The 20,031-nt window shown below is 44.9% G+C and overlaps 1 long non-coding RNA gene across 5 annotated transcripts in view; it reads right to left on the reverse strand.

Annotated features, from left to right (window-relative positions):
• Positions 1 to 12,754: 12,754 nt before the first annotated feature.
• Positions 12,755 to 20,031, reverse strand: part of LOC135054935 (uncharacterized) — a 63,884-nt gene continuing 56,607 nt past the window's right edge. For all 5 annotated transcript variants that reach the window (XR_010243597.1, XR_010243596.1, XR_010243598.1 and 2 more), the window contains one exon: positions 12,755 to 13,441. This is a non-coding gene — a long non-coding RNA (uncharacterized LOC135054935). The remainder of the gene's footprint in view (positions 13,442 to 20,031) is intronic.

The raw sequence follows: 20,031 nt of genomic DNA on the forward strand, positions 1-20,031 counted from the left end.
CAACACAGCTAGGTCCCAGGAACAGAAGTCCTCCCCGGCCTCTACAAAAATCCACCGCATGTCGCTGGGGCTCCACAGGCGGAGCTAGGCCCGGTGGGGGCACGCCTGCGTAAGTTCAGCCACAAGTGGGTTCACTCCCTGTTAGATCCCTGGGCAATAGATATTGTGTCTCAGGGATGCAAGCTAGACTTTGAGAAGATGCCCCCTCACCGACGGCCATGCCGGCTTCCCCCCACGAGAGGGAAACAGTGTTAACTGCAATTCACAAATTGTATCTTCAGCAGGTGGTGGTCAAGGTCCCCCTCCTTCAACAAGGAAAGGGTTATTATTCGACCATGTTTGTAGTACCGAAACCGGACGGTTCGGTCAGACCCATATTGAATTTAAAATCCCTGAACAAAACATATACCTGAAAAGGTTCAAGTTCAAGATGGAATTGCTCAGAGCGGTCATCGCAAGCCTGGAAGGGGGGGATTTTATGGTGTCTCTGGACATAAAGGATGCATACCTTCATGTCCCCATTTATCCACCTCATCAGGCGTACCTCAGATTTGTGGTACAGGATTGTCATTACCCATTCCAGACGTTGCCGTTTGGTCTGTCCATGGCACCGAGAATATTTACCAAGGTAATGGCAGAAATGATGGTGCTTCTGCGAAAGCAAGGAGTCACAATTATCCCATACTTGGACGATCTCCTCATAAAGGCGAGGTCCAGAGAGCAGTTGCTGATCAGCGTAGCACACTCTCGGGAAGTGTTGCAACAGCACGGCTGGATTCTGAATATTCCAAAGTCGCAGCTGATTCCTACGACGCGTCTGCCCTTCCTGGGCATGATTCTGGACACAGACCAGAAGAAGGTTTTTCTCCCGGCGGAGAAGGCTCAGGAGCTCGTGACTCTGGTCAGAGGCCTCTTAAAACCAAAACAGGTGTCGGTGCATCAATGCACGCGAGTCCTGGGAAAGATGGTGGCGTCATACGAAGCCATTCCCTTCGGCAGGTTCCATGCGAGGACCTTTCAGTGGGATCTGTTGGACAGGTGGTCCGGATCGCATCTTCAGATTCAGCGGCTGATCACCCTATCCCCCAGGGCCAGGGTGTCTCTTCTGTGGTGGCTGCAGAGTGCTCACCTTATCGAGGGTCGCAGGTTCGGCATTCAGGACTGGGTCCTGGTGACCACGGATGCAAGCCTCCGAGGGTGGGGGGGCAGTCACACAGGGAAGAAATATCCAGGGCCTGTGGTCAAGTCAGGAGATTTGTCTGCACATCAATATCCTGGAACTAAGGGCCATATACAACGCCCTAAGTCAAGCGGAGCCTCTGCTTCGCAACCAACCGGTGCTGATTCAGGCAGACAACATCACCGCAGTGGCTCATGTAAACTGCCAAGGCGGCATAAGGAGCAGGGTGGCGATGGCGGTAGCCACCAGAATTCTTCGCAGGGCGGAGAATCACGTAAAAGCACTGTCAGCAGTGTTCATTCCGGGAGTGGACAACTGGGAAGCATACTTCCTTAGCAGGCACAACCTCTACCCGGGAGAGTGGGGACTTCATCAAGAAGTCTTCACACAGATTACAAGTCGTTGGGAACTGCCACAGGTGGACATGATGGCATCCCGCCTCAACAAAAAGCTACAAATGTATTGCGCCAGGTCAAGAGACCCTCAGGCGATAGCTGTGGACGCACTAGTGACACCGTGGGTGTTCCAGTCGGTTTATGTGTTTCCTCCTCTTCCTCTCATACCCAATGTGCTGAGAATCGTAAGAAAAAGAGGAGTGAGAACAATACTCATTGTTCCGGATTGGCCAAGAAGGACTTGGTATCCGGAACTGCAAGAAATGCTCACAGAGGACCCATGGCCTCTGCCTCTCAGACAGGATCTGTTGCAACAGGGGCCCTGTCTGTTCCAAGACTTACCGCGGCTGCGTTTGACGGCATGGCGGTTGAACGCCGGATCCTAGCAGAAAAAGGCATTCCGGATGAGGTTATTCCTAAGCTAATAAAGGCTAGGAAGGACGTGACGGCTAAGCATTATCACCGTATATGGCGAAAATATGTTGCTTGGTGTGAGGCCAGGAATGCCCCTACAGAGGAATTCCAGCTGGGCCGTTTCCTTCACTTCCTACAGTCGGGAGTGACTTTGGGCTTAAAATTGGGGTCCATTAAGGTCCAGATTTCAGCCCTATCCATTTTCTTTCAAAAGGAACTGGCTTCTCTTCCTGAAGTTCAGACGTTTGTAAAGGGAGTGCTGCATATTCAGCCCCTTTTGTGCCACCAGTGGCACCTCGGGATCTTAACGTGGTGTTGAGTTTCCTGAAATCACACTGTTTGAGCCACTTAAAACTAGTGATGAGCGGGTTCGGTTTCTCCGAAACCGAACCCCCCTGAACTTCACCTTTTTCACACGGGTCCGAGGCAGGTTAGAACCTTCCCGCCTTGCTCGGCTAACCCGAGCGCGCCCGAACGTCATCATCCCGCTGTCGGATTCTCGCGAGATTCGGATTCTATATAGTAGCCGCGCGTCGCCGCCATTTTCACTCATGCATTGGAGATGATAGGGAGAGGACGTGCTTCCTTTACAGCATGCATTACATATACTGTAAGAACAATATATATATTCATATTAGTTTATACGTGGTTTTTCTATTTTTGTTCATTGTTTGTATCAAGAATTGGTATTACTGGAGTTAATTTTCAAAAAAATTGCAACACACAGTGGTAGATAGCATAATTGATGTTCAAAAGACCCACAAATGGCTACCTCCATACTTCAAGTTTTCCAAAAAGAGCGGAAAAGAAACAACTAAAGGGGTTAAACTGTCCCACAAAGGTGTAACATTGGGATAGTCATATTCTGTGAACACCCAATGTTTACAGCAAATGCCACCATGCATAAGTGCAATTTGTAGTTTAATGACTAAAGGGGTATTCAATTAGTGCTGTTTTTTCGAGCAGTCGAAAAAACGGCACTTAATTGAATACCCCCCTAAAACTTTACATTGCTACTCATGGGGGATTTCTCTCTTCCTTACGTACTTTAGGAGCACGTTTTTCTTATTTAATAACCTTCTTCTGACTGTATGGCAGTGCTGCTCTGAAAGCTTCTCAGATACATACGGTGGTACATTCATGGCCTGGCTACCAATTTCCTCTGACCTTACCCCTTTCATCTTTAGAGATTTTGACATTCTTATTATATAACATTTGACACTGCTGCCTCCAAACTGTTCTCTAACAAGTCCTCCTTTGGCCTGTCGCGATGGTATCCTTCCTTACCCACTGCCTCGGTCACTCCCATGACTTTGTCTTCTCTCACTCAAGTAAAATTTTTGATGTCTCTAGCTGTACTTTCTCACTTTTCAAATATGACTTCCCTCTCCTTCATCTCCTCACCTCTCGCATCTACCTCTGCTATTAAATTCTTGTTCATTAGGTGTAATCTCGATGATCATACCCTCTCCACCTTTTCCTCCTCAATTTATCCTTCCTCTTTCCTATCACCATTGTTGTTTTGGACAATCAATGTCATGCCACCACCACTGATTCATTTACACACAGACCTGGCACTCCAAACGGACCAGGTTCTTCCAAAGGATCTGATCACCTGAAAATGATGTTTTCCTTATTTTCAAGAGCAAGCAATTCAAGTCGAATCAAGCCTTCATTTAGATACAGAACATATGGAAAACTAATGCACCTACAAAGATGAGAGTACCGTCATATGTAAGAGAGGAGAAAAATAATGAAGAGGAGGGATGTAGAAAGATTTCCCCCCAACTTGGCATTATGAAATTATGGGGCTCCTCATTGTCTTTTTATCGTCTGTGATCATTTATGTCTATAATATGTTTCATAGACATACCAATGTCAAAAATTGAGTTACCCTTGTATGCATACATACAGTATATGGAAAGTTAAATCAAGTCCATATTTGGGGCCTAATTCAGGTTGGATCGCAGTGTGTAATTTTTGAGAAAAAGATGTGGGCGTATGTGCAGTGCCCAACCTGCTCATGCGCCCGCATTTTCTGCGATCACCTCTGCCTGTCAATCAGGCAGAGGCGGTCAAGGGGTGTGTGTGTGTGGGGGGGGGGGGGGGTCGGGCAATGATCCATTCCAGTGAAGAGACGGAGCATTGTTGGGGCGGTGTGGCACGACCGGAGGTGGAGGCGGCCAAACGTGGGCGTGTCAGGGGTGTGACCACGGTGGCCGTGTGATGTCACGCACAGCCGCTGCAATCATGAACATGGCGGAGGGGCTCCTGCGGGCGAAGCTAAGCTGCGCCGGCAGAAGGCTTCCACAGTTTCTGTTTGTTGAACTGGGGAAGGTGCCGGTCAGCATGTTGTGCGGCCTTGCCCAGCGATAAGCGCCTCCCCCAGCATGCGATCCAAAGGATTGCAAATTCTGATAAATAGCAGAATTTGCAGTCCTTACTGAATTAGGCCCTTAGTTTGTGAAACGCATACGTTCTGAGTAAATTTAAGTAACAGGAACATAAAACAATAAACATACAATAAATGTCTGGAATGTCTGAAGATCCTGTAGCTAATGTTTGATATAAACAAATGTTTATAACATACAGTAATTGCAGTAAAGGTAGGGGAAGAACAGAAAGTGTATGTCTTCCTTATGGGGCATTAGTTATTTTTCCTCTGCTTCCGTGACGTGGGAGAGGCTAGTCTTGTCTCTGATGTTAGATGTCAGTAACTGATTATATGTATGACAGCTGGTGCTATAGCGATACAGACAATTAAAATAGGTCTATGTAGAATAGAATGCAATTTAGTCAGTAATTGCACCCGCATAGCGTGCACCCTACTAAATGCATTAGTCAATATGCTGACGTCCCCAGATGAAATTGAGAATGCTTTTTTGAAATATGTTAAATCTCTATACACGGCCTCACCTGATGAATCACAAGATGTAGTTGAATTCTTATTTCAGTCTCACTCTCCTAAATTAACGCCTTCAGATAAGGAACAATTGTTAGCGCCTATAACAGTATCTGAGATTTCTACTATAATTGCTTTGCTTCCGTCAGGGAAGACACCAGGTCCGGATGGGTATTCGGCAGCTTATTATAAATTAATGTCCCCTTTGTGACCCCACAAGTACATACCCTTTATAACTCTATTTCTCTAACGTCCTAGTGGATGCTGGGGACTCCGTAAGGACCATGGGGAATAGACGGGCTCCGCAGGAGACAGGGCACTTTAAGAAAGAATTAGGAATACTGGTGTGCACTGGCTCCTCCCTCTATGCCCCTCCTCCAGACCTCAGTTAGAATCTGTGCCCGGACAGAGCTGGGTGCACTTTAGTGAGCTTTCCTGAGCTTGCTAATAAGAAAGTATTTTGTTAGGATTTTTTATTTTCAGAGAGATCTGCTGGCAACAGACTCTCTGCTACGTGGGACTGAGGGGAGAGAAGCAGACCTACTAACTGCGGGTAGGTCATGCTTCTTAGGCTACTGGACACCATTAGCTCCAGAGGGATCGAACACAGGTACGCACCCTTGGTCATCCGATCCCAGAGCCGCGCCGCCGTCCCCCTCGCAGAGCCAGAAGCCAGCGTGAGAAGCAAGAAGACGTCAAAAGCGGCAGCAGAAGACTCCAGTCTTCATATGAGGTAGCGCACAGCACTGCAGCTGTGCGCCATTGCTCCCACATTAAACCCACACACTCCGGTCACTGTAGGGTGCAGGGCGCAGGGGTGGGGGCGCCCTGGGCAGCAATTAGGTGCCTCTTGGCAAAAGCAGCATATATACAGTTGGGCACTGTATATATGCATGAGCCCCCGCCATTATTTTACACAAAATCGCGGGTCAGAAGCCCGCCGCTGAGGGGGCGGGGCTTCTTCCTCAGCACTCACCAGCGCCATTTTTTCTCCACAGCTTCGCTGAGAGGAAGCTCCCCAGGCTCTCCCTTGCAGAAGCATGATAGAAGAGGGTGAAAAGAGAGGGGGGGCACATAAATTTGGCGTAAAAACAATATATACAGCAGCTACTGGGTTAACACTACGTTACTGTGTGATTCCTGGGTCATATAGCGCTGGGGTGTGTGCTGGCATACTCTCTCTGTCTCTCCAAGGGGCCTTGTGGGGGAACTGTCTTCAAATAGAGCATCCCCTGTGTGTGTGGTGTGTCGGTACGTGTGTGTCGACATGTCTGAGGTGAAAGGCTCCCCTAAGGAGGAGATAGAGCAAATATGTGTGTGTGAGGGTGTCTCCGTCGACAACGCCGACACCTGTTGGATATGTGTAATTAAGTGCTAAGGTGAATTTATTGCACAAAAGATTAGAGAACAGACAGGAAATCTACCCATGTCTGTCCCTCTGTCGCAGAGACCATCAGTGTCTCTCAATGCTCACTATCCAAAATAAGAAACACTGATGTTGACACGGAGATTGACTCCAGTGTCGACTACGATAATGCAAAGTTACAGCCAAAATGGCAGAAAAGTATTCAATATATGATTATTGTAATAAAAGATGATTTGCATATCACTGATGACTCATCTGTCCCTGACACAAGGGTACACATGTTTAAGGGGAAGAAAGCTGAGGTAAATTTCCCTCCTCTCATGAGGAAAAAGAGCGGGAATCTCCAGACAAGAGACTGCAGTTTCCCACAAAGAATTCTCAGGCAGTATCCTTTCCCCACTAGGGCCAGGATACGATGGGAATCTTCCCCTGGGGTGTCACGTTTGCCCAAAAGGTAACCTGTCGTAACAGCTATTCTCAGGGATCCTGCACAGACCGGCGATTGTGTCGGCATGGGTTTATAGCGCTGGGGCAGCGTGGACAGGTACCTTATCAGCAGAGATTGAGACCCTAGTATGTAGATATATATATAGATATATGTATATATATATATATATATATATATTAAAGATGCTGTCTTAAGAGATTATATATATATATGAAAAAAATGGGGGGGATGAGGGTGAGTAGCGACTAATGTGCCTGTAAAGGTATAACATTTGCCAGTATGTTAAAATATATAAAAGCTATTTATTGACATAAAAAATGTAAAGAAGTCTCATCAGACGAAACGCGTTGGGTGACCTGTACCTACCTCACTCTAAAGATAAGGATACTTTTAATTGCTCTTTTTTATTTGGTGCTTTTAGATCAGTTGTGTATTTTATTGTCCCAACTTTTATGTATCTCCTTTATGTTTGCATTTTTTATGTCAATAAATAGCTTTTATATATTTAAACATACTGGCAAATTTTATACCTTTACGGACACATTAGTCGCTACTCACCCTCATCCCCCCATTTTTTTATATTGTTTTTAGCGTTTTACCACCCCTATATTCTTTGAGGGTAACAGCAGACGCCCCGTGAGTCACATAGGGGAGTGTCATAGTGAATAGCCTTTACGGAACAACATATCTGTTTTATAGCACATGTGGCGCAATACTAATCCATACATCTGCATATATATATATATAAAACATGCCCAAAGAGACATGAGTATACTGGGTCCTAGAGACAAAGCTATGTCGATTTCTGCTTGACGTGTCCTGTAGAATATGCAATGGACAGATGATGCCGACTTAAGAGGCATATGGAAGGCTGAGGATTGTGTGGAGAAGGGTTCTCGGACCTGGTCTCCACAGCTATAGCTGGTAATTCTGATATTTTGCCTTATATTCCTGCACAGCCTAGGAAAGCACGACATTATCAAATGCAGCCTTTAGAACAAAGAAACAAGAAAGTCCAAGGTGCGTCCTTTCTTGCCAGAGGCGGGGGCAGAGGAAAGAAGCTGCACAACACAGCTAGGTCCCAGGGACAGAAGTCCTCCCCGGCCTCTACAAAAATCCACCGCATGTCGCTAGGGCTCCACAGGCGGAGCTAGGCCCGGTGGGGGCACGCCTGCGTAAGTTCAGCCACAAATGGGTTCACTCCCTGTTAGATCCCTGGGCAATAGATATTGTGTCTCAGGGATGCAAGCTAGACTTTGAGAAGATGCCCCCTCACCGACGGCCCTGCCGGCTTCCCCCCACGAGAGGGAAACAGTGTTAACTGCAATTCACAAATTGTATCTTCAGCAGGTGGTGGTCAAGGTTCCCCTCCTTCAACTAGGAAAGGGTTATTATTCGACCATGTTTGTAGTACCGAAACCGAACGGTTCGGTCAGACCCATATTGAATTTAAAATCCCTGAACATATACCTGAAAAGGTTCAAGTTCAAGATGGAATCGCTCAGAGCGGTCATCGCAAGCCTGGAAGGGGGGGATTTTATGGTGTCTCTGGACATAAAGGATGCATACCTTCATGTCCCCATTTATCCACCTCATCAGGCGTACCTCAGATTTGTGGTACAGGATTGTCATTACCCATTCCAGACGTTGCCGTTTGGTCTGTCCACGGCACCGAGAATATTTACCAAGGTAATGGCAGAAATGATGGTGCTTCTGCGAAAGCAAGGAGTCACAATTATCCCATACTTGGACGATCTCCTCATAAAGGAGAGGTCCAGAGAGCAGTTGCTGATCAGCGTAGCACACTCTCGGGAAGTGTTGCAACAGCACGGCTGGATTCTGAATATTCCAAAGTCGCAGCTGATTCCTACGACGCGTCTGCCCTTCCTGGGCATGATTCTGGACACAGACCAGAAGAAGGTTTTTCTCCCGGCGGAGAAGGCTCAGGAGCTCGTGACTCTGGTCAGAGGCCTCTTAAAACCAAAGCAGGTGTCGGTACATCAATGCACGCGAGTCCTGGGAAAGATGGTGGCGTCATACGAAGCCATTCCCTTCGGCAGGTTCCATGCGAGGACCTTTCAGTGGGATCTGTTGGACAGGTGGTCCGGATCGCATCTTCAGATGCAGCGGCTGATCACCCTATCCCCCAAGGCCAGGGTGTCTCTTCTGTGGTGGCTGCAGAGTGCTCACCTTATCGAGGGTCGCAGGTTCGGCATTCAGGACTGGGTCCTGGTGACCACGGATGCAAGCCTCCGAGGGTGGGGGGCAGTCACACAGGGAAGAAATTTCCAGGGTCTGTGGTCAAGTCAGGAGACTTGTCTGCACATCAATATCCTGGAACTAAGGGCCATATACAACGCCCTACGTCAAGCGGAGCCTCTGCTTCGCAACCAACCGGTGCTGATTCAGTCAGACAACATCACCGCAGTGGCTCATGTAAACCGCCAAGGCGGCACAAGGAGCAGGATGGCGATAGCGGAAGCCACCAGAATTCTTCGCGGGGCGGAGAATCACGTAAAAGCAGTGTCAGCAGTGTTCATTCCGGGAGTGGACAACTGGGAAGCAGACTTCCTCAGCAGGCACAACCTCCAACCGGGAGAGTGGGGACTTCATCAAGAAGTCTTCACACAGATTACAAGTCGTTGGGAACTGCCACAGGTGTACATGATGGCATCCCGCCTCAACAAAAAGCTACAAATGTATTGCGCCAGGTCAAGAGACCCTCAGGCGATAGCTGTGGATGCACTAGTGACACCGTGGGTGTTCCAGTCGGTTTATGTGTTTCCTCCTCTTCCTCTCATACCCAATGTGCTGAGAATCGTAAGAAAAAGAGGAGTGAGAACAATACTCATTGTTCCGGATTGGCCAAGAAGGACTTGGTATCCGGAACTGCAAGAAATGCTCACAGAGGACCCATGGCCTCTGCCTCTCAGACAGGATCTGTTGCAACAGGGGCCCTGTCTGTTCCAAGACTTACCGCGGCTGCGTTTAACGGCATGGCGGTTGAACGCCGGATCCTAGCAGAAAAAGGCATTCCGGATGAGGTTATTCCTACGCTAATAAAGGCTAGGAAGGACGTGACGGCTAAGCATTATCAACGTATATGGCGAAAATATGTTGCTTGGTGTGAGGCCAGGAATGCCCCTACAGAGGAATTCCAGCTGGGACGTTTCCTTCACTTCCTACAGTCAGGAGTGACTTTGGGCTTAAAATTGGGGTCCATTAAGGTCCAGATTTCAGCCCTATCCATTTTCTTTTAAAAGGAACTGGCTTCTCTTCCTGAAGTTCAGACGTTTGTAAAGGGAGGGCTGCATATTCAGCCCCTTTTGTGCCACCAGTGGCACCTCGGGATCTTAACGTGGTGTTGAGTTTCCTAAAATCACACTGGTTTGAGCCACTTAAAACCGTGGAGTTAAAATATCTCACGTGGAAGGTGAAGGTGCTGTTGGCCTTAGCTTTGGCTAGGCGTGTGTCAGAATTGGCGGCTTTGTCACATAAAAGCCCCTATCTGGTTTTCCAGATGGACAGGGCAGAATTACGGACTCGTCCGCAATTTCTGCCAAAAGTGGTGTCATCTTTTCATTTGAACCAACCTATTGGGGTGCCTGCGGCTACTCGTGACTTGGAGGATGCCAAGTTACTAGCGGTAGTCAGGGCTTTGAAGGTTTATGTAGCCAGAACGGCTGGAGTCAGGAAAACTAAGTCGCTGTTTATCCTGTATGCATCCAACAAGCTGGGTGCTCCTGCTTCAAAACAAACTATTGCTCGCTGGATCTGTAACACGATTCAGCCGGCTCATTCTGCGGCTGGATTTCCGCCTCCAAAATCAGTAAAAGCCCATTCCACAAGGAAGGTGGGCTCTTCTTGGGTGGCTGCCCGAGGGGTCTCGGCATTACAGCTTTGCCGAGCAGCTACTTGGTCGGGTTCAAACACTTTTGCAAAATTTTACAAGTTTGATACCCTGGCTGAGGAGGACCTTGTGTTTGCTCATTCGGTGCTGCAGAGTCATCCGCACTCTCCCGCCCGTTTGGGAGCTTTGGTATAATCCCCATGGTCCTTACGGAGTCCCCAGCATCCACTAGGACGTTAGAGAAAATAAGATTTTACTTACCGGTAAATCTATTTCTCGTAGTCCGTAGTGGATGCTGGGCGCCCGTCCCAAGTGCGGACTTCTTCTGCAATGCTTGTATATAGTTATTGCTTACATAAGGGTTATGTTATGGTTGCATCAGGTTGGTCTGATGCTCTGTTGTTGTTCATACTGTTAACTGGGTAAGTTTATCACGAGTTATACGGTGTGATTGGTGTGGCTGGTATGAGTCTTACCCTGGATTCCAAAATCCTTTCCTTGTACTGTCAGCTCTTCCGGGCACAGTTTCCTTAACTGAGGTCTGGAGGAGGAACATAGAGGGAGGAGCCAGTGCACACCAGTATTCCTAATTCTTTCTTAAAGTGCCCTGTCTCCTGCGGAGCCCGTCTATTCCCCATGGTCCTTACGGAGTCCCCAGCATCCACTACGGACTACGAGAAATAGATTTACCGGTAAGTAAAATCTTATTTATTAGAGGGAATACTGCTCCAGACCGTTTCAATGATGCCCACATCATATTACTTCCAAAGGCTGACAAAGACCCTAGACTGGTTTCCTCCTATAGGCCAATCTCCCTTTTAAACCAGGATTTAAAAAAAATTTCAATACTCATGGCACTGAGATTGCAGTTGTTAATACCTACTCAAACAGGTTTTGTTAAAGACCAGCATTCAGTGACAAATATCCGAGCTTTGTTGGCGGCCATCATGCATGCCCAATCCACAAAAGACAGAAATAGTATTGTTCTCAGTTGCGACACCAACAAGGCCTTTGATAGAGTGTCCTGGGCCTACTTAACCCGAATCTTTGAATACCAAAGGTTTGGACCTGAATTTACTGTATACATGTTTTTAATATGCTCTATAGAGAAGGACTGGAGCTGTATTACCGTAAGCACGGAAGAAATTAAAGTGTCTGTTTTTGCGGATGACTTGCTACTTTATTTCTCCAACCCCAAACAAGCTGTTTCCCTTGCTAAAATCTATACTGGACAGGTTGGATCATATCACCAGTTTTAAACTGAATTACTCAAAAACAGTGTCCTTAGCTTTGGGAACGGATGCTAAAATAGGTTGGAGTGCCTTTCCCTTTTCGTGGGCACATACCTCCATTAAATACCTGGGAGATAACATCTCCTTGGATTCTAAAACCTGGTATGACATTAATTACACCTCATTGTTTACTAGGATGTATTCTGATTTTTGCAGATGGAAAAATGTACCCCTATAATATATAGGGAGATGTCACCTATATAAGATGATAGCGTTTCCTAGGTTCTTATATTTGGTGCAAATGTTGCCCTTGTTACCCACTAAACGAGATCTCAAACTGTTTAATACTGCCCTTAGTAAGTTTATCTGGGCTGCTAAGAAACCCAGATTTTCACTGTTTAAACTGCAGCAACACAAAGAATTGGTTGGGGTCAGTTTACCAAGTCTTAGGGAATATGCTATAGCAGTGAACTATAAAAATGCTTTAGATTGGATTGGTGGCAATATCGTATATACCAAGAAGTCAAGGGAACAGACTTTTAGCCCCCACAGAGAGTTGATTTCGCTCTTGCACACACACCCTAGGGCTCTATAACTGGACCTTAAAGAAATTATTCTTTTAAACACCACATGTGAAGCATGGAGACTCTTACGCTCCAGTCAAAAATTACAAAAGTTTTCCTCTTTATTCGTACCTGTATGTGGAAACCCTAACTTTTTACCACATACCACGCATCTCTGATTTCACGATTGGTATCAGAGGGGATTATGCTATGTGTATCAATTTCTAGACCCTACACGGCTTCAACCTCTTACTTGCTCTCAATTACAGGCTAAATTTCCTGAGCTATCATTTCCACTGTTCCAATATCTCCACGCCTTTAGCTTTATTAGTAAACTATTGCATGGCTTAACAACAAGAGACAAACATAATAATTTGGATGATGCAGTACGAAGAGACACAATGATCATTACTACTTCACACATTTATTCCCATTTCAGGAAAACACTTAACATAGAGTCCAACACAGTTGGGTTATTAAAATGGCAGATAGACTTTCCTAATCTCTCCATGAAAAAGATTCTCTCACCCTATTTACAGATGAATAAACAACTGGTGGCGTTCACATACACAGAATTCTCCACAAGGCATATTGGGCCTAATTCTGAGTTGATCGCTGCAGCAATTTTGTTAGCAGTTACCCTGCACAGAAACAAAATAACCAACCCAAATCTAACTCTCTCTGCAAATGTTATATCTGCCCCCCTGCAGTGCACATGGTTTTGCCCAATTGCTAACAAACTTGCTGCTGCGATCAACTCAGAATTACCCCCAACGTACGCCTAAATTCCGCTTCCTAACAGGATATTCCGCAGACTCTAATTGTTTTACGTGTGATTCTCCAAATGTGGACATCATACATTGTTTGTGGGACTACCCGATAGTCACACAATGTTGGACTGACTTACAGGTTTATTTTGACACCACAGGGAGATGGTATGGTCTTATCTAAAGGGGCACGACTGTTGCTTAACAAATTGGTCATGGCATCCAAAAAGACCATTCCCTCTAGATGGGTTGACACGACACCGATCCCGTTTTCTTTGCTGCTACCTAGGATTCAATATCTGTTTCAGATGGACTGGATGGAAGCTGCAACAAATAAAGAAAAGTTAATTGCAACTTTTGCAGACACGTGGCTACCTTACATACATACTATGTCTCAATCTATGAAAGTTGCATTGAGAAATTGCTTTCAAATGACATCATAGTATGAATTGGAAACTGTAATTAATGGCATTCCTCCTTTCTAATTTCTAAATTTCTGACCTCTAACTGTGTATAAGTTCCAGAGTAATGTTCAATGGTGGCTACTCAATTGCCCTCTTCCATTGGTGGTTATTTTGTGCTACTCTCCTGTCACATAATTGTCAATTTACATGCCTGTAATTGTGTGTAATTGTTGTATTTACCTGTGCTCTCTCAACTGTCACAAACTGTTTTTTATGCAATGTAAGCCATGCATTATATTTAATAAAATGTGTTTAAAAAAATAATAATGTGCTGTGTGAGTTGCAGTGTGAAGCTGTTGTCATTTGTTAAAAAATAAATAGAAAAAAAGAAACAAAATTGTGTATGATCAGGGCCAGGCAGTGGCACTGTATTACAATAACATTTATTACGTGCCGTGCCACCCACTGCTTTAATAATATAAGCGCTATGATATGATATATAATCATTTAATGTAAGAGTAGGAACAGCAACTGAGTACTATTGCTGTGGCTGCTGACAGTCAAGATAGTACTACAAAGTCTACCAAAGGTAGTCCACGTAATAGAAAGTTTGGGAACGGTCATCTGAAATCAAAATCTTTCACCATTATAAATAAAAAAGAGATAGTGGTGTCACATTAAGAACCAACAAACAGTGCCCAAAAAAACAACACTAAGAGTGGGATGCAATGCCGTCCAAGTTTGCCGGGGGTGCAAGATTTCGGCCGAACGGATGTTTTTTAAAGCTGCAGTCAATTACAAGGCAAGACCATGCCTTGTAAATGACTGTCACTTTAAAAAACTGTCAGAGTTCAGCTGGAATCCCACACCTCCGGAAACTTGGACAGCATTACATCCCACCCTAAGGCTGAAGAACAAACAATGTGTTCACATATCCCTAAGGAGAGTCCAGGGGTATCCACGTTAGCTCTGTGTGAGTCTGACATGTCTCACGCTGTACTTGTACAGAAGTCTCTTCACCTACTTCCACCATTTCTGTACCATCTGCAAATGTGAGAATGAACAATACAAGTAAAGATGGTGATGATGACATAATAGAAATTGAGGATCCTAGTGTGGAAGTGGAACAGGATGAGGGTGCTATTTGTGTGATATCTGACGCTAATGAGGATGATGATGATGTTGTTTGTATTAGTCAGTGACCAGTGGCAGCAGTTCTTGCCTGTGATAAAATGAAAACCATTGTGATGCCTGGGCAAAAGACCAAAAATGCCACCTCTTGGGTATGGGATTACTTTTACCAAATCCCGGAAATGTTTGTGACGGCATCTGCTCCATTTGAGAGGCCAAAGTTAGTAAAGTTAGAGTGTGCACTTGCACCAACCCTATCCCTAGTGCGAGAGATCAATCTGAACACAGATGTATGTTCGTGTTCTACAACTCCATCTAACTCCCATTTCTGTTGAGATGCCATCAACACACACTCAGTGCACTTAATCTACGTGCCATCATCCCGTTCACACTCAGTTATGTCTCTTCAGCTGCGAGTGGAGATGCGACTGAGTTAAGTACAAACCAGGCTCAGGTACATAGTAAAAACACTGCAAAAAAACAGGCTTTCATGTAACCCTGCATTGGCGCCTACCAGGGATGTGTGATGAGCTAAAAGGGTCAGGAGGCACTGGCTAGCACCAGAGCCAGATTTACACACAATATATGAGCCAAAGGGTGCATGTGGGCATTATACACAGTATATACTCCTGAAAATGTGCTGAGTTTTGATCAGAAATGTGTGGAAAAGATAAGCAAGGAGGCACTGCCTCACCTGTCATATACTTTTTACTCCAGATTTTTGGCTATAAAAATGATAAGAATAATGCAAAAAATATTTTTCAAACATATTCTTCGTATTTTTCATATACATTATACAGTCAAAACTCTGTCACAAACGTTAGTATGATAGGAAAGGCTCTGCCTCACCTGCCTCACCCCACCACACACTACTGGCGCCTACATTGTACACATTTTGTACTGCACATAAATAGGCAATGGCCAGAGTTTAACATACAGTAAACTATTGCAAAATTTGATTACAACTTATTTTTTAAAAAAAATCATGTAATAATTATAAAATAGTAACGTTATACTGTATCTGTTTAGAGAAATGTTTTGAGGTCATATAAGACTAGTTAGAACTACATAACTGATAGGGCCCCATTAAGTTTCAGCTTCTATGCCATGACAGATCCTAACAATTCTTCTCAAAAAGAAGCTGAGAGTACATAAACATTCAAGTAGATAGTGTGTGAGTAAACTCTGTGGGCCGGATCAATTAGATGCGATAATTTACTGTAAAGCCCAGGGCAAGTCAATTACAGCCCCTTTTCCTCGCATGGTTCATTACCTGCTAACACTCGTTAATCCATAGAATCCGGGATAAATACCCTAAACTAGGAGTTATCACTTTTGCTGCACCCGGGGTCAGGACATTTAACAGAGATGTCTATTTGAGCGTTATTAAGTGCAGCCTGCTGGCTGATCATGTGCTGCCACGGGCTCTGACTGCATAACCCCGGAAGATCAATTAACCTGCTGTAATTAAACGCGGCTACTTAAATCCGGCCCTATGCATGTTATTCAGAGCACATATTTTGGTTAACTATCACCATGGTACAATTTAGGTTGAATAAGTGTTGCTAGTTTCCATTACAGTTGTTTAGTATGTTTGAGTTACTAACCCTTTTTTACTTTTCTAGTAAAAATGTGTTTAGTTGAAACATAAGCTCTAACTACTATATATAACTCTTATTTCCATTATGTTACAGTTCATCATATTGTACATTTGTTTCTCTGGGTATATGGGGCTTTTATGGGTAGATGGGGAGGGTGATGGGCCACAAAGAAGACAGTTACCACCTTCCAAATATGCAAAAATATACGGGGGCTTGGTCCACACCCTCTAATTTTCAGCTTGGTCCACACCCTTTAATCTTTAAATACAGATGTGTCCACATACACCTTTTCTATTTTTCTAAATTTGGCATGCCATGGCGTGCATGCATAGCACGGCTAAGTTTTTTTCTATGAGTAGCGAGTGGATGGATTTTGACATTTTTGTTTGCCATAACAGAATATGTATAAAGTAGCATATTAAAGAAGCAAATTAAGAAAAATCACAGAGCATGGTTAAATCTCTGAGTCTATGGCATGCCAAGCCGTACCATACATGGCAGGATATTGGAAAGGTATAGTAGTGCTCATAAGTTTACATACCCTAGCAGAATTTGTGACTTTCTGGCCATTTGTCAGAGAATATGAATGATAACTCACAAACTTTTCTTTCACTCATGGTTAGTGGTTGGGTGAAGCCATTTATTGTCAAACAACTGTGTTTACTCTTTTTAAATCATAATGACAACAGAAACTACCCAAATGACCCTGATCAAAATTTTACATACTCTAGTTCTAAATACCGTGTATTGCCCCCTTTAACATCAATGACAGCTTGAAGTCTTTTGTGGTAGTTGTGGATGAGGCTCTTTATTTTCTCAGATGGTAAAGCTGCCCATTCTTCTTAGCAAAAAGCCTCCAGTTCCTATAAATTCTTGGGCTTTCTTGCATGAACTGCACGTTTGAGATCTCCCCAGAGTGGCTCAATGATATTGAGGTCAGGAGACTGAGATGGCCACTCCAGAACCTTCACTTTATTATGCTGTAGCTAATGACAGGTCGACTTGGCCTTGTGTTTTGGATCATTGTCATGTTGGAACGTCCAAGTACGTCCCATGCGCAGCTTCCGGGCTGATGAGTTCAAATTTTCCTCCAGTATTTTCTGATAACATGCTGCATTCATTTTGCCATCAATTTTGACCAAGTTTCCAGTGCTTTTGTAGCTCACACATCCCCGTAACATCATCGATCCACCTCCGTGTTTAACAGTAGGAATGGTGTACTTTTCAACATAGGCCTTGTTGACTCCTCTCCAAATGTAACGTTTATGGTTGTGGCCAAAAAGTTCAATTTTGGTCTCATCACTCCAAATGACTTTGTTCCAGAAGTTTTGAGGCTTGTCTCTGTGCTGTTTGGAGTATCGTAAGCGGGATGCTTTTTGGCATTTGCGTAGTAATGGCTTTCTTCTGGCGACTCGACCATGCAGCCCATTTTTCTTCAAATGCCTCCTTATTGTGCATCTTGAAACAACCACACCACTTTTTTTCAGAGAGTCCTGTATTTCAGCTGAAGTTATTTGTGGATTTTTCTTTGCATCCCGAACAATTTTCCTGGCAGTTGTGGCAGAAATTTTTGTTGGTCTACCTGACCGTGATTTGGTTTCCACAGAATCCCTCATTTTCCACTTCTTAATTAGAGTTTGAACACTGCTGATTGGCATTCTCAATTGCTTGGATCTTTTTATATCCCTTTCCTGTTTTATACAGTTCAATTACCTTTTCCCGCAGATCCTTTGACAATTCTTTTGCTTTCCCCATGACTCGACACGTCAGTGCAGCACTGGATGAAAGATGCAAGGGTCTTTCAGGAGTCCAGAAACTCACTGACCTTTTATACACACACACTGATTACAAGCAAACAGATCACAGGTGAGGATGGTTACCTTTAGTAGCCTTTCAAACCCGTTTGTGTCAACTTGTGTGCATGTTATCAAGCCAAAAACTCCAGGTTATGTAAACTTTTGATCAGGGTCATTTGGGTAGTTTCTGTTGTCATTATGATTTAAAAAGAGTAAACACAGTTGTTTGACAATAAATGGTTTCACCCAACCACTAACCATGAGTGAAAGAAAAGTTTGTGAGTTATCATGCATATTCTCTGACAAATGGACAGAAAATCACAAATTCTGCTAGAGTATGTAAACTTATGAGCACAACTGTATATGTGGACACATCTGTACATGTACAGTGCTGCACTACTTTGACTGAAAGTACAGGACTGAAGTCAATTTAAAGTGGATGGACCAGGAATAACGCAAACTTATTAATTTTCTTTATGGGATGTGCAGCCAGTGCTTCGGCTTATATAATTATATAAGCACTGGAACCATTGAGCTCCTCTTTGGGATTGGTATGTGATCCTGCCGCATGGGACCCCGAATCTCAGTATACCGACACCTGCATCCCATGCGGCAGAATGCCGACAGGCGGGCGAGTGCAATAAAGCCCCTTTAGGGGTTTTCAGCGCTCGCCACACTGCGTGCTCGGTGGCAAGCTTCGGTCACCACAGGTTCTATTCTCCCTCTGTGGGTGTCGGTATTCCGGCAGCGGTATGGTGACGCTGTCGTGATCCTGGCGTCTGTATTAAGACAGCCGGGATCCCAATGAGCAGTATGCTAACCGCATACCATTGAGGATAGTTATCTGTACTGTATACTGTACTGTATTTTTCTTTAGTTCTTAGTGGTGTTACGCCTACCCTGTTAAGTTTTTATTAGAAAAAATTGTTTTTTTATCACTTGCACTGTTTATTCTGTGGCTTCACTTTTACCTATTTGCAGTATGTCTGTTACTTGTTAAGGGGGAGCGGGTTCCACTGCTATGGATAAAGCAGTGATAAAGTTCTTGGATGAAAAAAAAATAATAATATGAGTACTGATGTTCCACTTCAGAAAAGGTGGCGTCCCACCTCTGAGTGGAATCTAACTTGAATGGAAAATGTCCAGAGCTGGTAGTTGAACTGTAAAATGTCTTTGGTACAGGTGGGATCCAAAAAAAGAAAAAGGGGGTACCCCCGAATTGCCGCTGGCGGTAAGGGGTCAGGGTAGGGCTGGTGCTGTTAGTAATGAGGACTCCGGACAGACCGTACCCCTCTATGCCCTGAACCACCCCGATGTCGCTCTAATGAGCGCAGCGCGGTGTCCCGGGCAGAAGGGGATCGATCGTGAGTCTTGGAGAGGGAGATAGGGCCTGCTTCTAGCCCTGCTCGGGCTGTCCGCCGCGCCTTCTCCTCTCCTACAGAGTCCCTTACCTTCTAGCTTCTGCTCCGTCTCCTGTCCCTCCGCCAGCGGTCTGCTCCATAGTTGCTGCTGCGCCCGGCGTCCTCCCGCACTTCCGGGTTGGTCCGACCACGTGACCAGGTTGAGATCTCACTGGGTCCCGTCTCTTTCCTCTCTCGTCATTCCTCCTCTTGGTCTCAAATCGCTCGCTCTGTTATTCAATTTAGAAGTATATTGTGAAATTGTTTTGTGCTTATGTGCTCCAACGCGTATCGGCCAGTGTTGGCCTTCGTCAGGGAGTCCTTGTCCGCCATCTTGGATGTGGGCTATTTATGCCCACATACAGCGGGAGTGGCCTGGGTTGGTTTGCTGCATAATTGGAAAAGTGGAGGGTAGGGGTGGGGAAAAGGTGTGCTAAAGAAAAACAAATGGAAATAAAATGAAATAAAATAAATGGGTTTTAACCCTCTCATTCCTGTGTGTGTTGTATCCATAAACGGACGAATGGGAACCATAAAAATAGTGCCACTTCTTGCAATGCTGTACATTAACTTCATGACAGT

The sequence above is a fragment of the Pseudophryne corroboree genome, chromosome 3, assembly GCF_028390025.1.
Source record: "Pseudophryne corroboree isolate aPseCor3 chromosome 3, aPseCor3.hap2, whole genome shotgun sequence".
NCBI classification, from domain to species: Eukaryota; Metazoa; Chordata; class Amphibia; order Anura; family Myobatrachidae; genus Pseudophryne; species Pseudophryne corroboree.